A 25719-nucleotide genomic window follows, 5' to 3' on the forward strand; every position below is an offset into this window, starting at 1 on the left:
TGGCCAAGAAGTCGTCGGAGGGAATTGCAGCTCGGTTGTTCGCCGAGAGTAGCCAGGTGCGCCGCGTCTTGTGGCGATTGAGTCAGGATTGGCAGCTTGGAGCCGCCGGACCGGGATTTGTTGCCAAGGACCGCCGCAACGATACGGGCATGAAATAAATGTAAAGTTATAATTAGGTAAGTATTACATTAGTTATTTGTTTTTGTGAATGCGTTAATTTGTTTTTATTTTATTTTTTCAGGTGCATTTGGTGAGAGGTAGTTTTGAGGTAAGTATTATTTTATTATTTATTTGTTTTTATGTTTGATTTAATTTTGATTTTGTTTTTCAGGTACGTTTGGAGGGAGCTAGTCTGGGGTGAGTATTATATTTGTTTTTATAATTGCATTAATTGTTTGTTTATCAGGTACGTTTAGTAAAGGCTGAATTGGAAGACCTTTATTTTTGTGTCGTCGCGACTGGGATGCCGTAGATTTAGAATCATTAAGTTGGCGATTAGATAAGTATTATATTTTAAATTTTGTATTTCCCAGTATTAGCTTGTGTTCCCTTGTTTCAGCATTGCAGTCTTGGAAGAAGGAGTTGCGTGTTTGTCGTCAGCAGGATGGAGCCGTCTATTAGTATCTGCTACTTTGTCTGTCCGGTTTGCTATTATTTATATGTCATTAATTAATTTTTGTATCGCATTCTTATTGATTTTCCTTTCATTGCAGGTAAGCGGAAAATTCGTGGAAGATACGGTATTGACGAGAAGTATAGATTTTGAGGATGATTTTTGCAGCTTGTTAATGTGACGTCAGCTTCGCGCTAATGATCCTTATTAACGCAGTGGCATCAGGAGATGGAGACGGCGTCGTAAGATTGTCAATTTTTTGTGTTTAAAATCGCAAAATTGGCGATTTTGTTTTGCGTTGCGGAGCCCGTCTCCTGTTGTCTGTTGCGTTGGATGTGGGTCAGCAATTTGCTGCGGTCGTTGAGGTAGGTAGTTTGTTTTAATTTTATTTTATTTGTTTGTATTTAATGATTTGTTTGTTTTTAGGGTTTTGGTTTTAGCGTCAACTCGCTGTTGGCGCTCGTTAAGTTGGAAGTTTATGTGAGCTGCACAGTGTCCTGATCGACACAGAGGCAACATAGATGGCCCATCTTTTGCAGTTCGTCAACATGTGTAGATTGCAACGGTGAGGAAGGATACTTCAGAAGACAGTGCGGCAAGAAAATTCAGGTAAGTGACGTTGTGCATATATTGCTGCAGCGAGTCGCCTTATACTCATCCTGCTTTTGCCGCACTAATCTTATTTATATCGATCTTCCGATTCTTGGTGTTGTTCTTCTTCGTATCGCTTCGTCAGGATCAGCTGGTGGGCGTTGTCATGTGCTTAATTATCCAGGTACGTTGAGGTGAGAGTAGTGTTTGTGTTTTTATGCCTTCCGTCTAATTAATTTATTTTTCCATTTATTTGTTTTAGGCTTTGCATGGAGGAAGGTGGTGTCGATGAATGTATTTGGGAGTAGGCGAAAGTGCGCTTATTATCGGATATAAATATAATTAAGAATAGATATAAGCATATCTAAATTTAAGTGGATGTATCCATGTCACTGTTATTATTCCTTCCTTGTATGATTAGCGCCATTAAAATGTCAATTTTCTGCTCTAAGTTGTCGACTCTATTGGCTAGGTTTGTGGTGGGGTCATCCGAGTAGCCTTTTTGCAAATACAGATTGTGATTTCTAGGGGATGGCGTCATTTCGTCAATGATTCTTGGCTTGAAGCTAGCTCTGGCGGCTCTGCTAGTGGTCGGAGGGCTATCTTTGCCGACTCGCATGGGATTTGTGGTACCTTTTTTAGGTTCCTGGTCATTTAATTCACTCCTTTCTTTTTGGAGCATGTCCTGGTAGTTTTCCAGATGTTTTTGCGCTGGGTTGCTTGTCTTGGATACCGGTCGTGGCTTTGCGTTGTCCTTTGAAGCTATCCTACCCTTTTTGGGTATCTTGCTTGAGTTCCGGCGCCATTTATTCAGTCGTTTCTGAATGGCCATGTCATGGGAGGAGAAGCGTGGCTTTCTGTCGTTTGAGTTTTGCCAATAAGGATTTAGCATCGACTTTCTGGCGGCCTCCTGGCGAGCTGCAGCGATTGATTTGCTCAGGATTGCTGAGCTATGTGGCAGCCGAGGGGTGTTATTGTGTGGAGGGGGGCCTTGACGTCTATAATAGTTATTTGTTGCGTCCTTGAATGTTCTTATTTTGTTTAGGTTTATGTTGTTTGCCGCCAGCTTTTGTTTTTCGGCCTTGTAGGTAGGACATCCCTTGTATGCACTAATATGCTCCCCAGAGCAGTTGACGCAGGTGGCAGGGGTGGATCTTGGCTTGGTGCAACAGGATGACAGGTGATCGCCAGCGCATTTCATGCATCGTGGCGGCTTCATGCAAGAGTTTTTGGCATGCCTGAAGCCCTGGCATCTGTAGCACTGGACCGGCTCCCGTGTCCTGTTTTTCCTTTCAATGTCCACTCTTTGCCCACCGATTTGTTTGAATGAGATTATTTTGTCGTGACTGCCGTCTTTGGCCATGGCTATCTCAACTTCAAACATTCGCATGGGGCCACCTGTAGCTGGATTCGTCATATTTCTAACGAAGCGTGCTTGGAATCCGAGCTTCAGCAGCTCCTCGACTATCCACGAACATGGTGTGGAATGATGGAGGTGTCTGATGACGACTCGGAATCCTCTCTCAGATTTGGGCTGATTGGTGAATAATGGAAAACCGTTTGCCACCAGGACTTCTTTAATTTTGTTGAAGGCAGTCATATCCTTGGCCTGGATCCTGACCCCATTCCCATCTATTGCCCTGGTGGTGTAGCTGGATACTCCTGCTGTGTAGTTCAGCTTTTCCAGCAGCGGGACAATTTCCTTCACGTCGTTGACTAGGATAGGGGGTGCTCTACGGCTCTTGGGCACGATTTTCCATGGTGGCAGCTCTGCATCTGTATTTTGAGGGGGTAGGGGGGCAATCCCGGGTGGCGCCGCTGCGCTGCGAGCAGAGGCATTGGTGCTGCAGGGTAACGGCTGGCGGGGGGGTCCATTTCTGGCTTTTGATTCCTCATAAACAGATTGAGCTGCCTTGCTTTTAAAAACAGGTGTGATAAGAGGAGGAAAAATGCTGGGAGTTTTAAAGTTTGATGTAGCGCATAGTCGTTTGTTGGGAGTCTTAAAGCTGGAGGAGTCCAGTTCGCCATTTGTCCTCTTGCCTGGAGTTTTCGTCAGTGGTGCCGGATTAGAGGGTGCCACAGAAACTGGACCTGTTCCAGCTACCACTTCCGAAAAACTCATAGGATGCTCGTTTGGGCTCTTGGAGGATGAATTAAATAAATCCCGCTTTGCAGCAGGCCGGCTAAGTGTGCGGGCTGCTGGTAAATTCCCCACAGTGGGCATGGCGCTAGTGTTGGGATTTAAATTTGAATCAACCTGAGCAGAAGAGCGTAAGGAAGCATTCCTTTGATGTGGGGAAATGCTTCTTTTCCCAGTATTTCCAGAGCGGTTGGCGGGTTTCTTGTTTAGACTAAGTTTAGAAATGTCCGGCTTGGGGTTGAAAATTGACCAAAAAGCATTGAGAGTTGTGCTCGGCCTTTCCTCTTGTTTGTGTTCGTCGATTTGTATTTGTGGGGAGAAGATTTCCCCACTGTTACTAACATTGGCATTCTTGTAATGTGCGTCAGAATTGGCAAGCGCGGGAATTTTAGAGCAGCCTTCTAAGTTTGTGTAAGTTGCTTTGCTTGTTTGTGTGTGTGTGTAAGTAGGAGGGGAAAGAGCATTGGGTCCAATTTTGGTGGATGAGCTGAGGTTTTTGTCCATGCTATCGCTGTGTGAAAGAGAGGGGAAATTTCCCATGGCATCGCTCAGTTTGGCGCCTTTTACATCTGTGTCCGTATTAGTTGCTGCAGCTGCGTTAGTGCAAGTCGCTGGGGTGGGTATTTTCTCTCTTTGAGAAGCGTCGGTATGAGTGAGTGCAGTTGCATTTGTGTGAGTCATTTTTGGGTGTAATTTCCCCTTAAATGTGTATGAGGTGGATAGAGGAGAAGGCAATTTCCCCTTCGAGATGCTGCTTTTGGCGCCTTTGGTGACTGCAGCAGTATTGGTGAGTGAGAGGGGGTCGTTTTGGGCATTATTAGTGTTTGAATTCTCTTTCCCCTTATGTGAAAGGGAATTAACAATTTTTATGGCAGCCCCAGAAGAGTTTTTTGAACTTTTATTTGCTGGTTGTAAGGGCAATTTCTTCAGACTAATAATGCTTGTATTAGACTGAGAATTATTAGATCCGTGGGACATGGGCGATATTTCAAGGTGGAATGGGGAATTTCGCTGTTCTGGGCTTGATGTAATTGAGTGTATTTCGCCGTCAGAAGAGGAATCAGTAAATAGGTGGTGGTCAGACATGGTATTTACTAATTTTTAATGTAATAAATGATACTTTTAGGTATAAATACCCTGGCTTTTAATTTGTGGCGTCTCCTCTCGTTTAGATCGTCTCCTTTATTGGCCTTTCTCCTCTCCTTCCTTTAAATTTTCCTTGTTGCGGGCGTCTTTCTTCTTTTCGTCTCTATGGATTTTCTTTTTATGGCGGCAGCTTGTCAATTCGCACAATTATTACACAATTAATTGTTCACCTTTCGTTTGTCCACTAAATGTTTATTGTTGTCGCGGTTTTAACTTTGCGTCCGGAAAACAATTTTAAACTTTAATTTCTCGTACGAAAAGGCGATTTAAAATTAAATTTGCGCGTGAGAAAATTATGCAGGTGGAAGCGCGAATTATTTTGTTAAATAGGTTCAATTTACTAGTTTATTTAATTAGTTTAATTTATTTATTTAATTTGTTTTATTGTTTGGTTGGAACTTTAACTTTGCTGGTGGATTTAACTTTAATCTTTGGTTCTTCGTCTCCTTTTTGTTATAACGGCAGCTTGTCGATTTTGCACAAGTATAACTGTTCGCTTTTCGTTTGTCGATTAATTGTTTTTTATTGTCGCGGTATTAACTTTGCGGCCGGAAGACAATATTTAAACTTTTAATTTGTCAAAATGAAAAGGCGATTTAAATTATATTTGCGCGTCAGAAAAAATTTTGCAGGTGGAAGCGCGGATTATGTTGTTAAATAAGTTTAGTTTAATTATTTGTTTAATTTATTTTATTTAATTTAATTGTTTAATTTATTTTATTTTGTTTATTTTAACTTTGTTTTTTTTAACTTTTTTTAACTTTGCTGGTGGAGTTTTTAACTTTGCTGGTTTTTTTTAACTTTGCTGGTGGAGGTACGGAGACAGAATAAATTCTGTTCCGCATCCACAATTTATTTTTTTTAACTTTGCTGGTGGAGGTACGGATTTTTTTTTTCTTTGCTGGTGGAGGTACGGAGACAGAATAAAATTCTGTTCCGCATCCACAATTTATTTTGCCTTTGATTACAGTTTTAGTAATATATAGGTACAATAATTTCGATTTTTAGATTTTAACATTGCATGTGGTGAGTTTGGGGGTTGGACATAGTTAATGTTAATGTTAAAGTAGCTAGTATTTTTTGTACATTTAGGCTTTTGACAGTGACATAGACTGGTAACATTATCATTTTGCACGGTATGTTTACATTTTATAAATAAAATTATTTTACAAAAAACATTGACATTTAAGACTAACATTGCTTAATTTGTTTCTTTTCAGGTACCCCCGCCAGAAGGACGGAAGCACCGAGTCGCAGGAAGCTTCAGGAGACGTTGCAGGTGAGTATTTGTTGATTTTTGGCAGGGACCTGTTGCAGGCGCTGGGTGCGCGCCACTTGCAACATGTATGTCCGGCCAACGTTGCAGGTAGTTCAAAGATGGTGGCTGCATCCCGCGCCGCTGTCATTTGGTGGTTGTCTCTACCACCCTCAGTGGTAGATGTTTGCAGTTGTTTAATAAATTTATTAAATTGCAGGGCAGCTTCGCCGGTCGTCAAGAAGAGGAAAGTTGGATCCCGTGCAGAGGACTTTGCGTCGTTTTGGAGCTGCTGGCGTTATAGGGTTGGAATTTGTCTTCTTGTGGCGGTGCGTCGGGATTGGCAGCTTGAAGCCGCCGTAACAGGATTTGTTGCCGAGGACCATCGCAACGATTTGGGCCATGGAAATGAATACAAAATTAAAATTTAATAAGTATTGCATTTGTTAATTGTTTTTAAGATTGTAATAATTTTTGTTTTTTCAGGTACATTAGCTGGTAGGTAATTTGGAGGTAAGTATTATATTTGTTTTATTTGATTTATTTATTTGCATTAATTCTTTGTTTTTATATTTCAGGTACATTAGCTGGGAGGTCATTTTGAGGTAAGTATTATACTTGTATTTATTTGATTTATTAATTGCATTAATTATTGTTTTTGTATTTCAGGTACATTCGGTGGAAGCTAATCTGTAGGTGAGTATTATGATTGTTTTTGTTTTTATGATTGCGTTAATTTTTTGTTTTTCAGATACTTTTTGTAATTTATTAGGAGGCCTTTTATTTATGGGCCATCGCGACCGGTGTGCCGTGGATTTGGAGTCGTCGAATTGGCAATTAGATAAGTATTTTGTTTAATTAAATAATTCCCAGTATTGGCTTGTGCTTCCTTGTTTCAGTATTTGCAATCTTGGAAAAAAGGAGTTGCGTATTTGTCTCAGAAGGATGGAGTTGCATATTAGCATCTGCTAGTATGCCTGTCCGGTAAGCTATTTTCTATTTGCCCTTGATTAATTTTTTGTATCACATTCTTATTGATTTTCCTTTCATTGTAGGTTAGCGGGAAATTCGTAGAAGTTGCGATACTGAGAAGAAGTATACGTTTTGAGGACAAATATTGCGGTTTATTGATGTGGCATCAGCGCCGCGCTAGTGATCCTTATTGTGGCGGTGGCATCAGGAGATGGAGAGGGCTTAGTAAAATTGTCGATTTTTTGTATTTAAAATCGCAAAAATTGGCGATTTTGTTTTGCGTTTGCGGGGCCCGTCTCCTGTTGTCTGTTGCGTTGAATGTGGATCAGCAATTGGCTGTTGTCAGTGAAGTAAGTGTTTTGTTTGATTTTATTTTATTTGTTTGTATTTAATTTGTTGTTGTTTGTTTTTAGGTTTTAGCGTCAACTCGCTGTTGGCGCTCGTCAGGCTGGAGGTTATTGAGAGCAGCAAGGTGTCCTGAACGACTCGGAGACGACGTGGTTGACCGTCTTTTGCGCTGTATCCATGTATGTAGATTGCAGCGGTGATGAGGGATATTTCAAAAGGAACGCATGGCAAGAAAGTTCAGGTAAGTGACGTTGTGCATAAATTGCTGCAGTGAGTCGCCTTAAATTCATCATGTTTCTGCCGCACTAATCCTTTTATATCTATCTACCGATTCATCTTTTATGTTTCGTCCGGATCAGCTGGAGTGCGTTGTCATAGGCTTGTTATCGGGTGCGTTAAGGTGAGTTGTAATATAAAATTTTTATGCCATCATCTAATTGATTTATTTTCCCCAATAAATTAGGCTTTGCTTGGAGGAGGATGATGTCAAGAAGGAAATTGAGACCAGACGGAGGTGCACTATTCATCGGAATAGATATAGTCAAAAATAGAAATAAGCAAATGTAGATTTAAGTGGATGTATCCATATCAATGTTGTTATTCCTTCCTTCTATAATTAATGCCATTAAAATGTCAATTTTTTGCTCTAAATTATCGACTCTATTTGCTAGGTTTGTGGTGGGGTCGTCCGAGAAGCTTTTTTGTAGGTATGGGTTGGGGTTTCTTGGCAGTGGCGTGTTTTCTTCAATGACTCTTGGTTTGAAACTAGCTCTGGCGGCTCTGCTGGTGGTCGGAGGGCTGTCATTGCCGACTTGCATGGGGTTTGGGGTACCTTTTTCAGGTTCCTGGCCATTTATTTCACTCCTTTCTTTTCGGAGCATGTCCTGGTAGTTTTCCAGATGTTTTTGCGCTGGGTTGCTTGGCTTGGATACAGGTCGTGTCTTTGCATTGTTCTTTATACCCTTTTTCGGTATCTTATTTGTGTTTCGTCGCCATTTATTCAGTCGCTTCTGAATGGCAGTGTCATGCGAGGAAAATCGTGGCCTTCTGTCGTTCATATTTTGCCGGAAAGGGTTTAACATCGACTTTCTGGCTGCCTCCTGGCGAGCTTCAGCAATAGATCTGGTCAGGATTGCTGAGCTATGTGGTAGTCGAGGGGTATTGTTGCGTGGAGGGGGGCCTTGTCGTCTATAAAAATTATTAGTTGCGTCTTTGATTGCTCTTATTTTATTTATATCTATATTATTTGTTGCAAGCTTTTGTTTTTCGGCCTTATAAGCGGGGCATCCCTTGTAAGCACTAATGTGCTCTCCAGAGCAGTTGATGCAGATGGCGGGGGTGGATCTTGGTTTGGTGCAACAGGATGACAGGTGATCGCCAGCGCATTTCATGCATTTTGGCGGCCTCATGCAAGAGTTTTTTGAATGCCTGAAGCCCTGGCATCTGTAGCACTGGACCGGCTCCCGTGTCCTGTTTTTCCTTTCTATATCCACCCTTTGCCCACCGATTTGTTTGAGTGAGATTATTTTGTCGTGACTGCCGTCTTTGGCCATGACGATCTCCACTTCAAACATTCTCATGGGGCCACCTGTGGCCGGATTCGTCATATTTCTGACGAAGCGCGCATGGAATCCGAGCTTCAGCAGTTCCTCAACTATCCACGAGCATGGAGTGGAATGGTGAAGATGTCTGATGACTACTCGGAAGCCCCTTTCGGACTTGGGCTGGTTAGTAAAAAGAGGGAAGCCGTTTGCTGTTAGTACCTCTTTAATTTTGTGGAAGGCGGTCATGTCCTTGGCCTGGATCCTGACCCCGTTCCCTTCTATTGCCCTTGTGGTGTAGCTGGAGACTCCTGCTGTATAATTGAGCTTTTCCAGGAGTGGGACTATTTCCTTTACATTATCGACAAGGATGGGAGGTGCTCTGCGGCTCTGGGGCACAATTTTCCAGGGAGGCAGCTCTAGATCTGAGTTTTGAGGGGGTAGGGGGGCAATCCCGTGTGGCGCCGCTGTGCTGCGAGCAGATGCATTGATGCTGCAGGGTAACGGCTGGCGGGGGGGTCCATTTCTGGCTTTAGATTCCTCGTAAACAGATTGAGCTGCCTTGCTTTTGAAAACAGGTGTGATGAGCGGAGGAAAAATGCTGGGAGTTATAAAATTCGTTGTAGCACATAATCTTTTGTTGGGTGTCTTAAAGCTTGAGCTGTCTAGATCGTCATTTGTCCGCTTGCCTGGAGTCTTAGATTGTGGTGCTGGATCAGGAGATGCCACAGTAATTGTACCCGTTCCAGCAACCACTTCCGAAAAACTCATAGGCTGCTCGTCAGGGCTTTTGGAGGGTGATTTAAATAAATCCCGCTTGGCTGCAGGCCGGCTTAGTGTGCGGGTTGCAGATAAATTCCCCACAGTGGGCATGGCGCTAGAGTTGGGCTTTGAATTTAAATCGCCCTGAGCAGAATGGCGTAAAGAAGTATTTCTTTGGTGAGGGGAAATGCTTCTTTTCCCAATATTTGCATTGCGATTGGTGAGTTTCCTATTTAAACTAAGTTTTGAAACGTCCGGCTTGGGGTTGAAAATAGACCAAAAAGCGTTAAGAGTAGTGCTTGGCCTTTCCTCTTGCTTATGTTTGTCAATTTGTATTTGTGAGGAGAGAATTTCCCCACTGTCACTAGCATTAGCTTTTTTGGAGCTTGCGTCAGAATTAACAAGCGCGGAACATTTTGAGCGCCTTTCTACGCTTATGTTTGTGGCCTTGCTTGTGTTAGTATGTGCATAAGGAAGAGGGGAAATTTTATTGCATCCGATTTTGGTAGAAGAGCTAAGATTAATGCTACCATCGCTATATGAGAGGGAGGGGAAATTTCCCAAAGCGTCGCTTAGTTTGGCGCTTTTTAATTCTGCATCCGTATTAGTGGCTGCAGCTGCATTAGTGCCTGTCGCTATGGTGGATATATTCTCTCTTAGAGAAGCGTCGGTATTAGTGACTGCAGCTGCATTAGTGTGGGTCATTTTTGGGAGTAATTTCCCCTTAAATGTGTGTGAGGTGGATGGAGGAGAAGGCAATTTCCCCTTCGTGATGCTGCTTTTGGCGCCAACAGTGGCTGCAACAGTATTAGTGAGCGAGAGGGGGTCTTTTTGGGCATTATTGGTGTTTGTCTTCTCTTTCCCCTTATGTGAAAGGGAATTAACAATTTTTATGGCAGCCTCTGAAGAGTTTTTTGGACTTTTATTTGCTTGGCTAGAGGACAATTGCTTCTGATTAATAATGATTGTATTAATCTGAGAATTGTCAGATCCGTGGGACATGGGCGATATATTAAGATAAAAGGGGGATGATCTCTGCTCTGGGCTTGAGGAAATTGCAAGAACCTCATCGTCAGAAAAAAGGTTGTCGGACGTGGACATAATGATTTATATATTTTAAAACGATACTTGTGAGGTATAAATACCCTGGTTTTTAAATTGTGGCGTATCCTTAGTTTAGTCGTCTCCTTTATTTGCTTTTCCTCCTTTTCCTCTTTTAATTTTTCCCGCTTGTAATTTTCTTCCTTCTTTTCGTCTTTATGGTTCTTCGTCTCCTTTTAGTTATGGGGCGGCTTGTAGTTGTTGCAAGTATCACAGATTAATTGTTCGCTTTCAGTTGTCCAATAATTGTTTATTGTTGTCGCGGTTATTACATTACGGCCGGAAGACAATTTTTAAACTATTAATTTGTCAACTTAGAACGATTTTAATTAAATTTGCGCGAGAGAATATTATGCCGGAGGAAGCGCGAGTTATTTTATTAATATATTTAGTTTAATAGTTGAGTAATAGTTTATTTAATTAGTTTAATTTATTTGGTTTATTTTATGATTTGTTTGAACTTTTAAATTTTTACTTTGCAGGTGGGTTTAACTTTTGTTCTTTATGTTTCTTCGTCTCCTTTTTGTTATGGCGGCAGCTTGTCAAATTTGCACAAGTATTAAACCAATCAATTGTTCGCTTTTCGCGTGTCACTAAATGTTTATTGTTGCCGCGGCTTTATCTTTGCAGCCGGAAGACAAATTTTAAACTATTTATTTGTTCACTTGAAATTTGATTTTAATTAGTTTAGCGCCTGAGAGTCTTTTTTTTTTTTTTAAATATTTTCAACGTCTAATGACGTTGGCATTTATTGTCCTCTGATTTTTGCTTAAAAATATATAGTGACAATTTGTGGCAAATTACATTTTCGGATTTCTTGGCCGCAGATATGCGCGCCATACTTACAAGTATTAATCTATGTTTTAAATTTGCGGGAGACATTTTTGAATTACATTGCGGCAGTTTTGCGCGCCATTGTTCAAGTGTAGAATTTAAATTTAAATATTATGTTACTTTACGTTACTTTACTTTACTTTAATTTACTTTACTTTACTTTACTTTACTTTACTTTACTTTATCTTATGGAAAAGGAGAAAAGAGTTTTGGTGAGTAATTTTAAGGTATAGTTGAGCGATGACTTGATATCCAGCGATGAGACTATGGCGGCAAGGATGAGCAGTTACCATCGTCCGATGAGATGGATAAGACCAATGCCCATCCTCCGCTTTGGTTCACGTTCTGGCCGTCCATTAGTTGTTGTTGTTGCTGCTGGCTTCACTTTTAGCTACTGTTGCGCGCGCGCCTCTGTCGGTTTTATAATCTCAACTGACTTGCAAATTTGGGCTAGGCGCGTAGGCGGGCTTTTTCGATAGCTCAAAGACACAGCGGTTGATCGATATGCCAGCAATTTTCGTGCCAGCTCGTTATCGATATTTCGCGCTTTTTTTTGGCGGGCTTATCGGCTATTATCTTTTTTTTTTTTTTTGCCGCCAGCATATCGCTTATCGGGCAAATATACTAGAATGGCATATAGGGAGAATGGTCTCACTTGTACCAAGCGGAAACGAAGCAGAAAAATCGCGTGCTATTTCTTATGGAAAAATTGGTTTTTCTGCGCTTTGCCTATAGTAAGCCTCTTTCTAATTTTAGTGGTGCTTGTAACGTCGCTGATGCGGAGATGCCGGTATGCAGCAAGCATCGGCCGGCGTGGCCCGTCAACTTTGGTGCACTCACAGCCTTTTGTGGAATAGGCTTCGGTTTGTCTAAGTGCATGCGTGAGTACAGTCTGACTGATGTTACAATTTCAGCCGAGTCTAATGCTTGTTTCTTTTATTTAAGGGCGGCTTGCTGGGCCTTCTTACCTCTCTCAATCGGGTGGAGCTCATCCGCCGGAGCAGCCAGGACACCTAACATTATGCAATAGCACGACTTTGGGCAGTTGTACGCTTCCGTAGGCTGCAGGCGCACCGATCTTTGAGAGCGTTTGTGATGACGGTCCAGGCTGGGAAAAAGCCGCAATGTTCAGCAAGTCCGAGATCGCTGCTGCCGCTGTTGTTGTTACTGCTGCTGGCGAGTTGTCGTCGCCTCATGATCCCTATCGCCTGAGAAGTGGCTCCAGTGCCTCTGTTCGCATAATTGAAACGCTGCTGTCCTGGCAACGGACCAGTGGGTAGCACGGGCCTGCTTCCGTCATCCGGGCGCCATCGATCACCTTCGTCTTCTCCATCATGTGTTTTGCTGTCGCAAAATTACACGGCGGCATAAAGATGCTAGCATGTACAAGGCATCAGCAAATTCGGCCCGTCAGCCCCGATGCTTGCACTCAGATTTTGGCAGAGTGAAAACATGAAGCGCCATTTATCGTCGACAGGAAACAAGCCAGTTGTCCGTAAATACAAATTCATATACAATCTTGTAAAGAAAAAACTTATCCTTGCTTATTTCTTACAGGTCGACATGCCAAAAAACATTTGTCGGTCCATTACAGCTGGGCAGGAAATTGCCATTCGGCGACTGCAGATACACATTCCCTTCTGCTGCCGCCACTGTTGCTGCCGCCGATTACTGCGCCTACGCCCCGCGGAAACCGCAAAACTGAGGACCGTCGCCAGTGCCGCCTCTTCCATCCATGGTCCGCTGACATTGCTGCTATCCTGGCACAGGTCAGGTGGGCAGTACAGGGCCGATTCCTTCTTGAGGCCGTCCACAGGGCAGATCATCGTCGTCATCTCCGTCGCACAGGCCCCTGTTACTGGCCAGGGGCCAGGCGAGAAATACGGACTTCGGAAAGTGCCAATTGGATTTTGCAGTGAGATAATTTCCTGCTACTTCTGCCGCTGTTGTTGTTCTGGCTGCTGCTGGTGAGTGTGTCGCCGCCTAGTGTAGTTCAATATAACCCAAGCTCCTTTTTTTTTTCCAGGGTAAAAGCAGCCGTCGATTTGAGATATATGAAGATCGGCCAGGGGCCAAAAAGCGTGAGTCGAGTCGTAGGATGCATGTAATTTGGCGACTGCAGCAATGAAATCTCCCTGCTGCTGCCACCACCGCTGCTACCGCTGCTGCGCATGCACTTATGAGACGCCTCTGTTGCTGCTGCTGCTTCGAGAGATGCATGCGCCGCCGCTACTTTACGAGCATGCCGCCACCGGAAGAATGGTTGCGCATGGGTATCATGTTGTTGGCGTATCTGACTAATACGCCCAGGCCACTGCCGTCTCTGACAAAACATTCCAGGCCGTACCCTGTGGATCAGCTGCTGCGGCAACGTCACCACCGCTGACTTGACTATGCTAGTATGGACACAGCATAGCAGACTATGTTGACCCTGCTTCCGCTGCCTTTGGTACCGCAGCTGCTGCTTCTGGGGCCAAGCTACACAACATGCTGATCCAGCCGCTCTTATTGCTGCATATTATCAGAAAGTTACCGGGCTTCTGCAGTTGCTGTTTCCGCTGACGTGGTAAGCTAGGGCTGTTGTTGGTCTCATGCTCCTACTAATATTCTCTTCTTTCAGGGAGGAAAGTTGGAGAAGCGCCAGATGCAACAGCAGATGGAGCCGCTGAAGCACAACAGGACCTCAGGCGCAGAGAACTCCCGGTTGGCAGGAACAATTGCGCCGCAGTCCCGCGTCTTCAACAGAAAAGGCCGGTTTACCAGGAGCGCTGACACTGCTACCTCTGCCCTTGCTGCCCCAGCAGCTGCTACTGGGGCGAAAATGCCCAACATGCTGCTCCGGCCTCTCTTCCGGCTATCGGATTTCCGACGCCTCGCCGCTGCATAAGTATCCGCTGGCGGATACTCAGTTCCCTAGCTCAGGGCTTCCAGATCGTTGGGCGTGAGCGATATGTTGTTCACCACCATGCCGGTCTTTTGCTTGCTGCATGTTGCTGGCCATGCCGCAGATATTGCTGTCGCATTGGGTGAGCCAGAGCAGCTGCTGGTCGCCTGCTGCCGATGCTGTTGTTTTTGCTGCTGTTTGGTGAGTAGTGTCGTATTTTCAACGCCCCAGTGCCAGTTTGCCGGGAAATGCATTTTAGTAGACAAGCTGTGTATGAAGAAATAATCCATGCTTCTTTCTTCCAGGACGATTCATCACATCGTTTGCCAGTCCAAGAAGATTGGCCGGGCTAAGCTAGGAGTTGGGCCGTCGGATTTTTCCAGTTGGAGACTGCAGCAAGAAAATTCCCTGCATCTACTGCGACTGTTTTAGATGTTGCTGTTGGTGTATGTGTCGCTAGGCAGAGGACTGGCGCCTGTGCCCTCATCCGCAGGTACTGTGAAGCTGATTATCACGTCGTCGCATAGATGCCGACGTGAAGCCAGGCGTCGGCCGGTCTGTCCCGTCGATCCTGATGCGCGCATCCCGTCTCTGGCGGGAGGGAAAGCATGCGCCGCAGTCCAGCACGCAGTCCAACGAGATCACATATTCTAGGCGAATGCTAGATCTGGGATTTCGTGATCAGCGTTCTTCTGAATGAACAATTTTAGGGCTCGCTCAAAGTCCCAATCGGCTTCCTCCACAATCGATGTGACCCAAGTGGAAATGAGGCCGGTTACCTCTTGAAGAAGCAGCAGTTTGTGATCCTTCACATCCAGGGAATCCTCTTCCGCCTGGCGTTCACTTGGATCCGGAAAATTTACACATAGTAGTGCATTCCGTCCGTCATCGCTTGCCTTGGAATAGTCCTTGTTGCGCAGATTTCGTGCATGCTTGTTGTGCTTTGGTATTTGACTAATCCATGCTTCTTTCTTTCTTTCAGGGCGAATCGCCAGGGGCCAAGCGAGGAGTCTGGTCGTCGGAAGTTGTTAAATGGGGACTCTTGAAAAAGCAGCAGTTTGTGATCCTTCACATCCAGGGAATCCTCTTCCGCCTGGCGTTCACTTGGATCCGGAAAATTTACACATCGTAGTGCATTACGTCCGTCTGCAGGGAGTGGAAGTCGTGGGTGACTCGCGGCAGTTGGAGACGGATTTCAACGATATATGTAGAGCCAAAGAACACACCATCGCTTGCCTTGGAATAGTCCTTGTTGCGAAGATTTCGTGCATGCTTGTTGTGCTTTGATATTTGACTAATCCATGCTTCTTTCTTTCTTCCAGGGCGAATCGCCAGGGGCCAAGCGAGGAGTCTGGTCGTCGGAAGTTGTCAAATGGAAACTGCTGCAAGACATTAAATGCTGCTACTGCCAATATCGCTGCTGCTGGTGTAGGTGTAGCCGCCTAAAGGTCGCGCTACACTGTTGAAAAATATGTAGCTGTTGACGTCGCTCCAAGGGTAGCATGCGCCGCTATTGCTGCATGGCAAGATTGTTGCCACCGGCCAATTGACTGCGCATGGCTACCATGTTGCTGGTGACGCCCACGCCCAGGTCTACTGCTGTCTCCTGGCCAAGCATTCTAGGCGGTCCCTATGGACGCATACCGCCGCGTCGGAACGCATCGCCAGACGGACCGATAACGGGATTGACTCGGCTACGCAGAGGTCGCCAATTGCCGCTGGCGTTGCTGCTGCTGCTGCCTCTGGGGAAAGACCACTCCACAAGCTGGAGCACCCTTTCCTTATAACGCCGGATTTGCAGCGCCGGCGTTGAGCTCGGAGCCGAAAGTGTCACATTGGAGTAGGATCTTCAATTTTCAGAGGCTTCAGCTCCCTCATTCAGAGCCTCCAGGAATGGTGGATGTGGGCAGCGAAATGTTCAGCAAACCGCTTGGTCTCTGCCTCCACTGTTGCTGGCCTTGATGCTGTTGTTTTTGCTGTCTTGGTGAGCTAAAGCTATTATCAGACTCCAGATGAGCTGTTGTTTTTTTATGAGAAAAAGGGAAAGAAAACTAAGACATATTATCTTTCTTTTAGGTTGGAGCGCCGGTGTGGCACCCATTCCAGCAGCAGATGGATCCATCAGGAGCCGAACGGCAGAAGGCCGCAGTCGCAGATCCCTCGGTTGGATAGGAAAGATGGATTTTCAATCGCGCCAGGAGAAACGTTTTAAGTACGCAGCCATCATGGTTTTGTTTTCCAGTAGGTGTTTAGTTAAGTTAATTTTACCATTATATCTATAAGCACATTTCCCTTTTTATGTAACCTGTAACTTAGCCTTTAGCCTTTTTGTATTTATTTCCTTTCTTTTAAATATTTTTGCCGCCCCTTCCGCTAGGTTAATTATTTCTGCTTTATGCTCCGACCCTAGTTTGTTTTGATTTACTTTTAGTCACCTTCGTAGTCGGGTAGGATTATTCGTTGTACATTTAATGGTTGCCCTCGGAATTTTTCTATAATTTCCTGCCTGGTTAGATCGCCATTTCTATATTTTTTATTATATCGGTTTATTTCCAATTCACACCACCTATCTGGAGGCCACTTTTGGTTTTCCCTTTCCCTTCTTTCCCTCTCTTCCTGTTTTTTTATTCTTTTGAGCTCTGCCTCCTCTTCCTCTAGTCTCAGCAGGGTGGGGAGTTCAGTTAGATGCGTTTGTCTTATTTTCTCTCTCTCGCTTCGCTTTTTTAAGGTTCTGCAGTCATCTAGATCAGGGATTTTTAAGAGTTTAGGTGAGAGGGTCAGTCCAGTCTGTTTTTGCGTGATATGGTCCATTGTCATTTTCAAGTACCTCTGCCTGCTTCTTTCTAGTCTGTTCGGGATATAGTGCCTAGAGAATATCCTGCGAACAGCTACATTAGGGTGCGATTTTGTAGTTTCTGAGAACCTGTGGACAGCCTGTTGATAGAACTCTTCTACTGTTTTGACACAGTAGCGGTCCCTTATAGTTTGGTTTTTCGTGTATCTTCCCGCTCTGCATATGTCTCTCATTTTTCTGTTTTCCTCAACTTGTATCCGTCTTATCTGTGCATCTGTCACAAGGGGACCCCAGGCTGCTATGGCATACTGCCATATTGGCGATAGAACTGATTTGAGGATCAGCATCTTAGTATTAGTAGGGAGTTTGCTTCTTTCATTTAAGATCCATGACATTTTTCTATAGGCTGTCAAGTATTTACCTACTACCTTCGTGACGTGAGGACTAAGTGTTAGCTTGCTATCAAGGATTACGCCAAGGTATGATTGCTTGCTTTCCTTTTTTATTGCTTGACCCTTAATCTTCATGGTCTTTAGATTTGTAGGTATGTCGTTTTTTAATGTATAAATGACATGTCCTGTTTTAGCAGCATTTACTGAGATACCCCATTTGTCTGCCCAGTCCGAAAATGTCTTGAGGTAGTTTTCGTTGTTTCTTGTGGCAGCAGTTGCTAGTATGTCTGAGCTGAGTACTATAGTGTCGTCTGCGTATGTTGAGAGCATAATTCTTTCTGTTGGGGAGGGGTGGTATATGTGTGGGAGTGGCATGTCTGAGGAGAAGATAGAGTACAGTATGGGTCCAAGGTTGCTTCCTTGGGGCACCCCTGCGCCTATTTGTCCTGCTCTCGAAGTCTCTCCAGCTTGGTCTTTAACTTCAAATGTTCTGTTTGTAAGGTAGCTTTCGAGAATAATGTATAGGTTGTATGGTAATATTTTAGCTAGTTTAAGTAAAAGGCCTTCGTGCCAGACCCTATCGAAAGCCTCAGAGATGTCAAGGAAAACCGCTGAGCAGTATTCCTTTCGCTCAAAGGCCTCGAGGATGAACTGGGTGACCCTGGCTATTTGCTGCTCAGTTCCGTGCTCTTTTCTGAAGCCAAATTGGTGCAGTGGTATGGCTTTTTTGAATAGATCTACCCTAAAAAGTCTTTTTAGAAGTAGTCTTTCAAACATTTTAGAGAGTCCCGAGAGTAGACTGATCGGCCTATATGACTTCGGGTCGTTCACACTTTTCCCTGGTTTTAAGATCATTTTCACTTGGGCATGTTTCCAGGCGTCTGGGTAGTATCCAATTCTAAGTATAGAGTTATAGATTAGGATAAGGTACAGTGTAGCTTTAGTCGGTAGGGTTTTTATAAGCTGGTTTGTTATAAGGTCTTTTCCCGGTGCTTTACTATTCTTTAAGTTTTTTATTTCGTCATTTAATTCCTTTAGTGTGATAGGTTGGTTACAGGGATTCTTGTTTACATCATATCTTTCTGTTAACATGCTTTCTTTAATTGTTCTTAGTCCAGAGTTAACTGTATTTATGTGGTAATCAGGTACGTTGTTATTTGGCTTAAATCTTCCTTCTAAGTGGGAAACAAATGCTTCTGTTGTCTCCTTTATCGTTTTTGTCCATTTGGGGCCTCTTTTGGTTTCCAGTTTGAGGGGAAAGTTCGGTTGGTTTGTCTTTTTTCCTTCATCTAGCAGTCTCCACATTTTCCTCATTCTGTCCGGGTTTTTCGTGTCTATTCCTTCAATTTGTTTATTAATTCTCTTTTCTCTCAAGATCTTTACCGCTTTTTTTAGTCGATTTTCAGCTGCTTTTAGTTTAGCTTTGTCCTCGTCCGTTCTAGTAGCTTTAAAAATTCTACTTAGTATCCGTTTTTCTTCCAACAATCTGCTTGTGTTTTCGTCTAGTGTGAGGGTGTGACTATTTCTGTTAGCTTGTCCATGCATTCTTCTGAGGTTGTCAGGGATTCTTGGGGAGGGAGTTGATTCATCAGCCGAGTCCTTGATGTTTTTGATAAAGATATTTATGGCGTCATTTATGTCTTCTGCTACTCTTATCTCCGTATTAAGAAGTATCTTTCTTTCAAGAACAGTCTTAAAGAGCTCAATGTTCGTAGTTTTCTTGAGGATGTTATTGTTTTGCTTTTGCAGAAAGAGGTTGCTTGTATCTAAGTTGATCTCAAGCAGGATGGGAAGGTGGTCTGAAGATAAGTCCGCACTTGAGGAAATTCTCTTTTCGAGCCTGCCCAGTCCTTTGCATATGGAGAAATCTATTGCTGACGGGTTTTTCCGTGTGTCGTGCGGGAAATGTGTCGCACAGCCGGTAGCAATAATCTCAGCCATGGGATCTGCTTGAACTGCTTCGTAGAGTGCGGTGCCGCGTTGACAGGCGCGGGTACAACCCCATTGCCTGTGTTTTGCATTCCAGTCGCCACATAGAATGAACTTTGTCTGCCCTCCCAGAGTTTTCTCGGCAAAATTGAGAACGTCAGTAAAGTGGTGGGGCGACCAGCTTAGCGAAGGCGGACAGTAGACAGATGCTATTACTATCATTTCGCTGCGTCTGTTGTTTTCAGGCAGCAAGACTATTGGGGCGCTCTGTATGCATTCTTTTTCAATCGGTTCTAAGGCCATGTGTCGGATACTGCTGTTTACTATAGTGGCGACTCCTCCTCTCTTGCTAGAAACAGGATTTTGGGCTAAGTATGTGAAATATCCTGGAAGTTCTAGTTTGGTCGATTTGTTGTCAAGTCTGGTTTCAGTGACTATGACTATGTGGGCATCAATATTTAGAATGAACAGTTTGAGCTCGTCTATTTTATTATTGATCCCACCAGCGTTCCAGAAAGCAATTTTAAGGATATCCCTGTTGCACGCCCGAGTCATAAGATACGTCACTTTCTGATGCTACTAGCAAGAGCGTTTAAATGAGGATTGGATCTCGGAAAGGATTTTTTGGAGATTTTGGACACTCTCTTCCTTGGTTTAGTAGGCGGGTGACGATTTCCAGGAGATTGTTGAGCTTCTTTTCCATCCCTTCAATACGATTTAGAAGGTATTGCTCCTGACTCGGCTCCGTGGGTTCGTCATTAGGGATATCTTGTGTTATTGGGGGTGGACAGAAATGAGTGAGATGGGTGTTGGCTGGGTTTAGGACGCTGTTTGGGTTTTTGCTGCTTTCTTCTAGGGAGGCCAGTACCTTTTTGCTAGTTGTCGGCGGGCTTGTCTCCTTTCTCGGTTTCTTGTCAAAAGCCCTAATTCTATTTAAGCGTTTATTTATAGATATGTTCCTTTGCGATAACTTTTTTCCTTGGATTCTTTTGGCAGGTAATTTTGTGTTGTTTACTGTTGTTCGAGGAGGGGGGTGTGTGTAGGACTGCTTATTGCGGGGCGTCTGAAAGTGGGTGGGTTTTGGGTAGGGATGTTTATTGCGGGGGGTCTGAAGGTGCGTGGGTTGTGAGTGTAGGGATTGAGTTTTGTTGATAGATAGTCTTTGCTTTGCTTCTTGGAAAGCAGGACATCCTTTATAGCTGCTTACGTGGCTTCCATTGCAGTTTGCACAAGTAGCCGGAAGGTTTTTGGGTTTAGTGCAAGAAACCGTGGCGTGCAGCTGGCCACATTTCATACATTTAAACGGGTTTCTACAATAATTTTTTGTATGCCCAAAACATTGGCAGCGATGACATTGTGTGGGATCCTTCGATACCCGTTTCCTTTCAACCTTGACCGTTTGACCTCCAAGGGATTTTAGTAGCAGGACCTTGAGATGGCTGCCGTCAGCCTTGGGTACAACCTCAACCTCATGAATGCGCATAGGATTTCTCGTGTCCCTAAACTGCATTGCCCTGATGAATTTTGTAGCTATACCGATGTCTTGAAGTTGGCTTTCAATCCATTTGGTCGGGGTTGACTGGTGGAGGTGCCTAATTACAATTTGGAAGCCCTTTGCGCTCTTTGGCTGGTGAGAGTGTAGGGGAATGTTTGCCCCAAGGAGGACATTCTGAATTGCTTTATAGGCATCCATCGTTTTAGCCTGGATTCTAATATTGTTGCCAAGTTCAGATTTGGTAGTAAAGCTATTTACCCCGGCTTTATAGTTTAGTTTTTCTATTAGCGGGATAATCTGCTGAATATTGGACAAGAAGATTGATGGTGGTTTTCTGCTAGCTGGAACAGTTTTCCAGGGCGGTAGGTCGGGCTCAGCTGCTGTGTTTGAGGGACTAATTGCTGGTGCTGTGTCCATTTCAACTGACTTCTGCAGGGATTCTCTTCTTGAGTCTTGCCGAATTTTAATAGCTACTTTGCTTTTGAATATGGGTGTTTCGGAGAGTAGATTTGTGACCCCCAGATCATCATCAGAGAAGTCGTCGCGTATTCTAACCTTTTTGTTAGAGGTTTGAAGTAAGCCCTCATCCAAACAGTCCCCGCGGCGCTTCCCAGGAGTTTTAGGAGAACTCAGTGTTTTAGTTAGGTTTTTTCTAGCTGCACTCGGTAAGCGTCCGAGGGCGGCAGAGTCATGTTTTGCATGAGGGGGATTTTGCATTGCAGTTTGTGAGCGTTTAGCATTTTCTCTCACCAGCTCTGCAAAAGTTTTGGCAGGAAAAATATTCTGAGTAGCTGTGGGTTTGTCTGTGTAAGTGACAGCACTGATTGCTGGACTTGGGTTTGTGTCTTGGGCGGGATGCAATGCGTTTATGGCGGGCTTTATTGGTTTTGTCTGGCGTGAGTATGTGTGGGAGGGAGAAGCTGGTTTTGCGGTTTTTAATGCTTTGGTTGCATTGGTGTCGTTATATTGTGTGGGTATGTTTATATGTGTTTTGGCGGGAATAAAGTTTTGTGATGCTGTGTGTTTGTTTGTGTGGGTGAGTGTATTGGCTGCTATGCTTGTTATTTGCTTCTGGGAGAGGGGTGAGGGGTTTTTGGCGGGCTGTGTTGGCTTGGTTTCACGTAAGTGTGAGTGTGAAGAGAGGTTTATTTTACCGTCTTTTGATGCTGTGCTTGCATTAGTGTCGTTATATTGTGTGGGTGAGTTTATATGTGTTTTGGTGGGAAAAAGATTTTGTGACGCTGTCGGTTTGTCTGTGTGTGTGTGTGTCTTGGCTGTTTTGTTTGTGGTTAGCTTTTGGGTGAGGGGTGAAGGGTTTTTGGCGGGCTGTGTTGGCTTGGTTTCATGTAGTTGTGAGTGTGATGAATCTATTTGGGCGGTTTTTGATGCTTTGGTTGCATTAGTGTCATCGTCTTGTGTAGGTGTGTCTACATGTGTTTTAGTGGGGAAATTTTTCTGTGTTGCTGTAATTTTGTCTGTGTAGCTAAGAGTTTTGGGTGCTGAGTTTGAGCTTAATTCTTTGGAGGGGGGCGAGGGTTTGGCGGGCTCTATCTGTGTGTGTGTGGGAAAAATTATTCTAGCTGTTTTGGCTGCTTTCAATGTATTAAATGCACTGGCGTCATCTTCTTGTGTAGGCGTGTCTACATGTGTTAGTGGCGAGGAAGTGCTAAAATTTTTGCTTATGGAAATGGGGAAGGGGCTATCGGCAGGCTGTTTTTCATTGGCTTCTGTGGTATTAGCAGTACTCCCGCATTTATCAACAAATAAAGGGTCTGGCAATATGGTATTTTTATTTTCATTTAATACAATATTTTCAAAATCGTAAGATTTCATGTCGGCATTTGTTTGATATAGGCTTCTTCTTACTATGGTGGTTTCATTTGACGTTGGCGTGGTATCCAGCGATGAGACTATAGCTGATGGCGGCGAGGATGAGCAGTTACCATCGTCCGATGAGATGGATAAAACCGATGCCCATCCTCCGCTTTGGTTCACGTTCTGGCCGTCCATTAGTTGTTGTTGTTGCTGCTGGCTTCACTTTTAGCTACTGTTGCGCGCGCGCCTCTGTCGGTTTTATAATCTCAACTGACTTGCAAATTTGGGCTAGGCGCGTAGGCGGGCTTTTTCGATAGCTCAAAGACACAGCGGTTGATCGATATGCCAGCAATTTTCGTGCCAGCTCGTTATCGATATTTCGCGCTTTTTTTTGGCGGGCTTATCGGCTATTATCTTTTTTTTTTTTTTTGCCGCCAGCATATCGCTTATCGGGCAAATATACTAGAATGGCATATAGGGAGAATGGTCTCACTTGTACCAAGCGGAAACGAAGCAGAAAAATCGCGTGCTATTTCTTATTGTAATATTTGTTTTTCTGCGCTTTGCCTATAGTAAGCCTCTTTCTAATTTTAGTGGTGCTTGTAACGTCGCTGATGCGGAGATGCCGGTATGCAGCAAGCATCGGCCGGCGTGGCCCGTCAACTTTGGTGCACTCACAGCCTTTTGTGGAATAGGCTTCGGTTTGTCTAAGTGCATGCGTGAGTACAGTCTGACTGATGTTACAATTTCAGCCGAGTCTAATGCTTGTTTCTTTTATTTAAGGGCGACTTGCTGGGCCTTCTTACCTCTCTCAATCGGGTGGAGCTCATCCGCCGGAGCAGCCAGGACACCTAACATTATGCAATAGCACGACTTTGGGCAGTTGTACGCTTCCGTAGGCTGCAGGCGCACTTTTTTTTTTTTTTTTTTTAAATATTTTCAACGTCTAATGACGTTGGCATTTATTGTCCTCTGATTTTTGCTTAAAAATATATAGTGACAATTTGTGGCAAATTACATTTTCGGATTTCTTGGCCGCAGATATGCGCGCCATACTTACAAGTATTAATCTATGTTTTAAATTTGCGGGAGACATTTTTGAATTACATTGCGGCAGTTTTGCGCGCCATTGTTCAAGTGTAGAATTTAAATTTAAATATTATGTTACTTTACGTTACTTTACTTTACTTTAATTTACTTTACTTTACTTTACTTTACTTTACTTTACTTTATCTTATGGAAAAGGAGAAAAGAGTTTTGGTGAGTAATTTTAAGGTATAGTTGAGCGATGACTTGATATCCAGCGATGAGACTATGGCGGCAAGGATGAGCAGTTACCATCGTCCGATGAGATGGATAAGACCAATGCCCATCCTCCGCTTTGGTTCACGTTCTGGCCGTCCATTAGTTGTTGTTGTTGCTGCTGGCTTCACTTTTAGCTACTGTTGCGCGCGCGCCTCTGTCGGTTTTATAATCTCAACTGACTTGCAAATTTGGGCTAGGCGCGTAGGCGGGCTTTTTCGATAGCTCAAAGACACAGCTTTTTTTTTTTTTTTAAATATTTTCAACGTCTAATGACGTTGGCATTTATTGTCCTCTGATTTTTGCTTAAAAATATATAGTGACAATTTGTGGCAAATTACATTTTCGGATTTCTTGGCCGCAGATATGCGCGCCATACTTACAAGTATTAATCTATGTTTTAAATTTGCGGGAGACATTTTTGAATTACATTGCGGCAGTTTTGCGCGCCATTGTTCAAGTGTAGAATTTAAATTTAAATATTATGTTACTTTACGTTACTTTACTTTACTTTAATTTACTTTACTTTACTTTACTTTACTTTACTTTACTTTATCTTATGGAAAAGGAGAAAAGAGTTTTGGTGAGTAATTTTAAGGTATAGTTGAGCGATGACTTGATATCCAGCGATGAGACTATGGCGGCAAGGATGAGCAGTTACCATCGTCCGATGAGATGGATAAGACCAATGCCCATCCTCCGCTTTGGTTCACGTTCTGGCCGTCCATTAGTTGTTGTTGTTGCTGCTGGCTTCACTTTTAGCTACTGTTGCGCGCGCGCCTCTGTCGGTTTTATAATCTCAACTGACTTGCAAATTTGGGCTAGGCGCGTAGGCGGGCTTTTTCGATAGCTCAAAGACACAGCGGTTGATCGATATGCCAGCAATTTTCGTGCCAGCTCGTTATCGATATTTCGCGCTTTTTTTTGGCGGGCTTATCGGCTATTATCTTTTTTTTTTTTTTTGCCGCCAGCATATCGCTTATCGGGCAAATATACTAGAATGGCATATAGGGAGAATGGTCTCACTTGTACCAAGCGGAAACGAAGCAGAAAAATCGCGTGCTATTTCTTATTGTAATATTTGTTTTTCTGCGCTTTGCCTATAGTAAGCCTCTTTCTAATTTTAGTGGTGCTTGTAACGTCGCTGATGCGGAGATGCCGGTATGCAGCAAGCATCGGCCGGCGTGGCCCGTCAACTTTGGTGCACTCACAGCCTTTTGTGGAATAGGCTTCGGTTTGTCTAAGTGCATGCGTGAGTACAGTCTGACTGATGTTACAATTTCAGCCGAGTCTAATGCTTGTTTCTTTTATTTAAGGGCGGCTTGCTGGGCCTTCTTACCTCTCTCAATCGGGTGGAGCTCATCCGCCGGAGCAGCCAGGACACCTAACATTATGCAATAGCACGACTTTGGGCAGTTGTACGCTTCCGTAGGCTGCAGGCGCACCGATCTTTGAGAGCGTTTGTGATGACGGTCCAGGCTGGGAAAAAGCCGCAATGTTCAGCAAGTCCGAGATCGCTGCTGCCGCTGTTGTTGTTACTGCTGCTGGCGAGTTGTCGTCGCCTCATGATCCCTATCGCCTGAGAAGTGGCTCCAGTGCCTCTGTTCGCATAATTGAAACGCTGCTGTCCTGGCAACGGACCAGTGGGTAGCACGGGCCTGCTTCCGTCATCCGGGCGCCATCGATCACCTTCGTCTTCTCCATCATGTGTTTTGCTGTCGCAAAATTACACGGCGGCATAAAGATGCTAGCATGTACAAGGCATCAGCAAATTCGGCCCGTCAGCCCCGATGCTTGCACTCAGA

At 44.0% G+C, this 25719-nt stretch overlaps 11 annotated features.

The window, feature by feature from the left end:
- Nucleotides 1-5219: part of a mobile genetic element that runs on past the window's edge.
- Nucleotides 5220-5230: a mobile genetic element.
- Nucleotides 5231-5244: a mobile genetic element.
- Nucleotides 5245-5264: a mobile genetic element.
- Nucleotides 5265-5281: a mobile genetic element.
- Nucleotides 5282-5348: a mobile genetic element.
- Nucleotides 5349-5376: a mobile genetic element.
- Nucleotides 5377-11175: a mobile genetic element.
- Nucleotides 11176-23524: a mobile genetic element.
- Nucleotides 23525-24153: a mobile genetic element.
- Nucleotides 24154-25719: part of a mobile genetic element that runs on past the window's edge.

Source organism: Drosophila melanogaster, chromosome 4 (assembly GCF_000001215.4).
Source record: "Drosophila melanogaster chromosome 4".
Lineage (NCBI taxonomy): Eukaryota > Metazoa > Arthropoda > Insecta > Diptera > Drosophilidae > Drosophila > Drosophila melanogaster.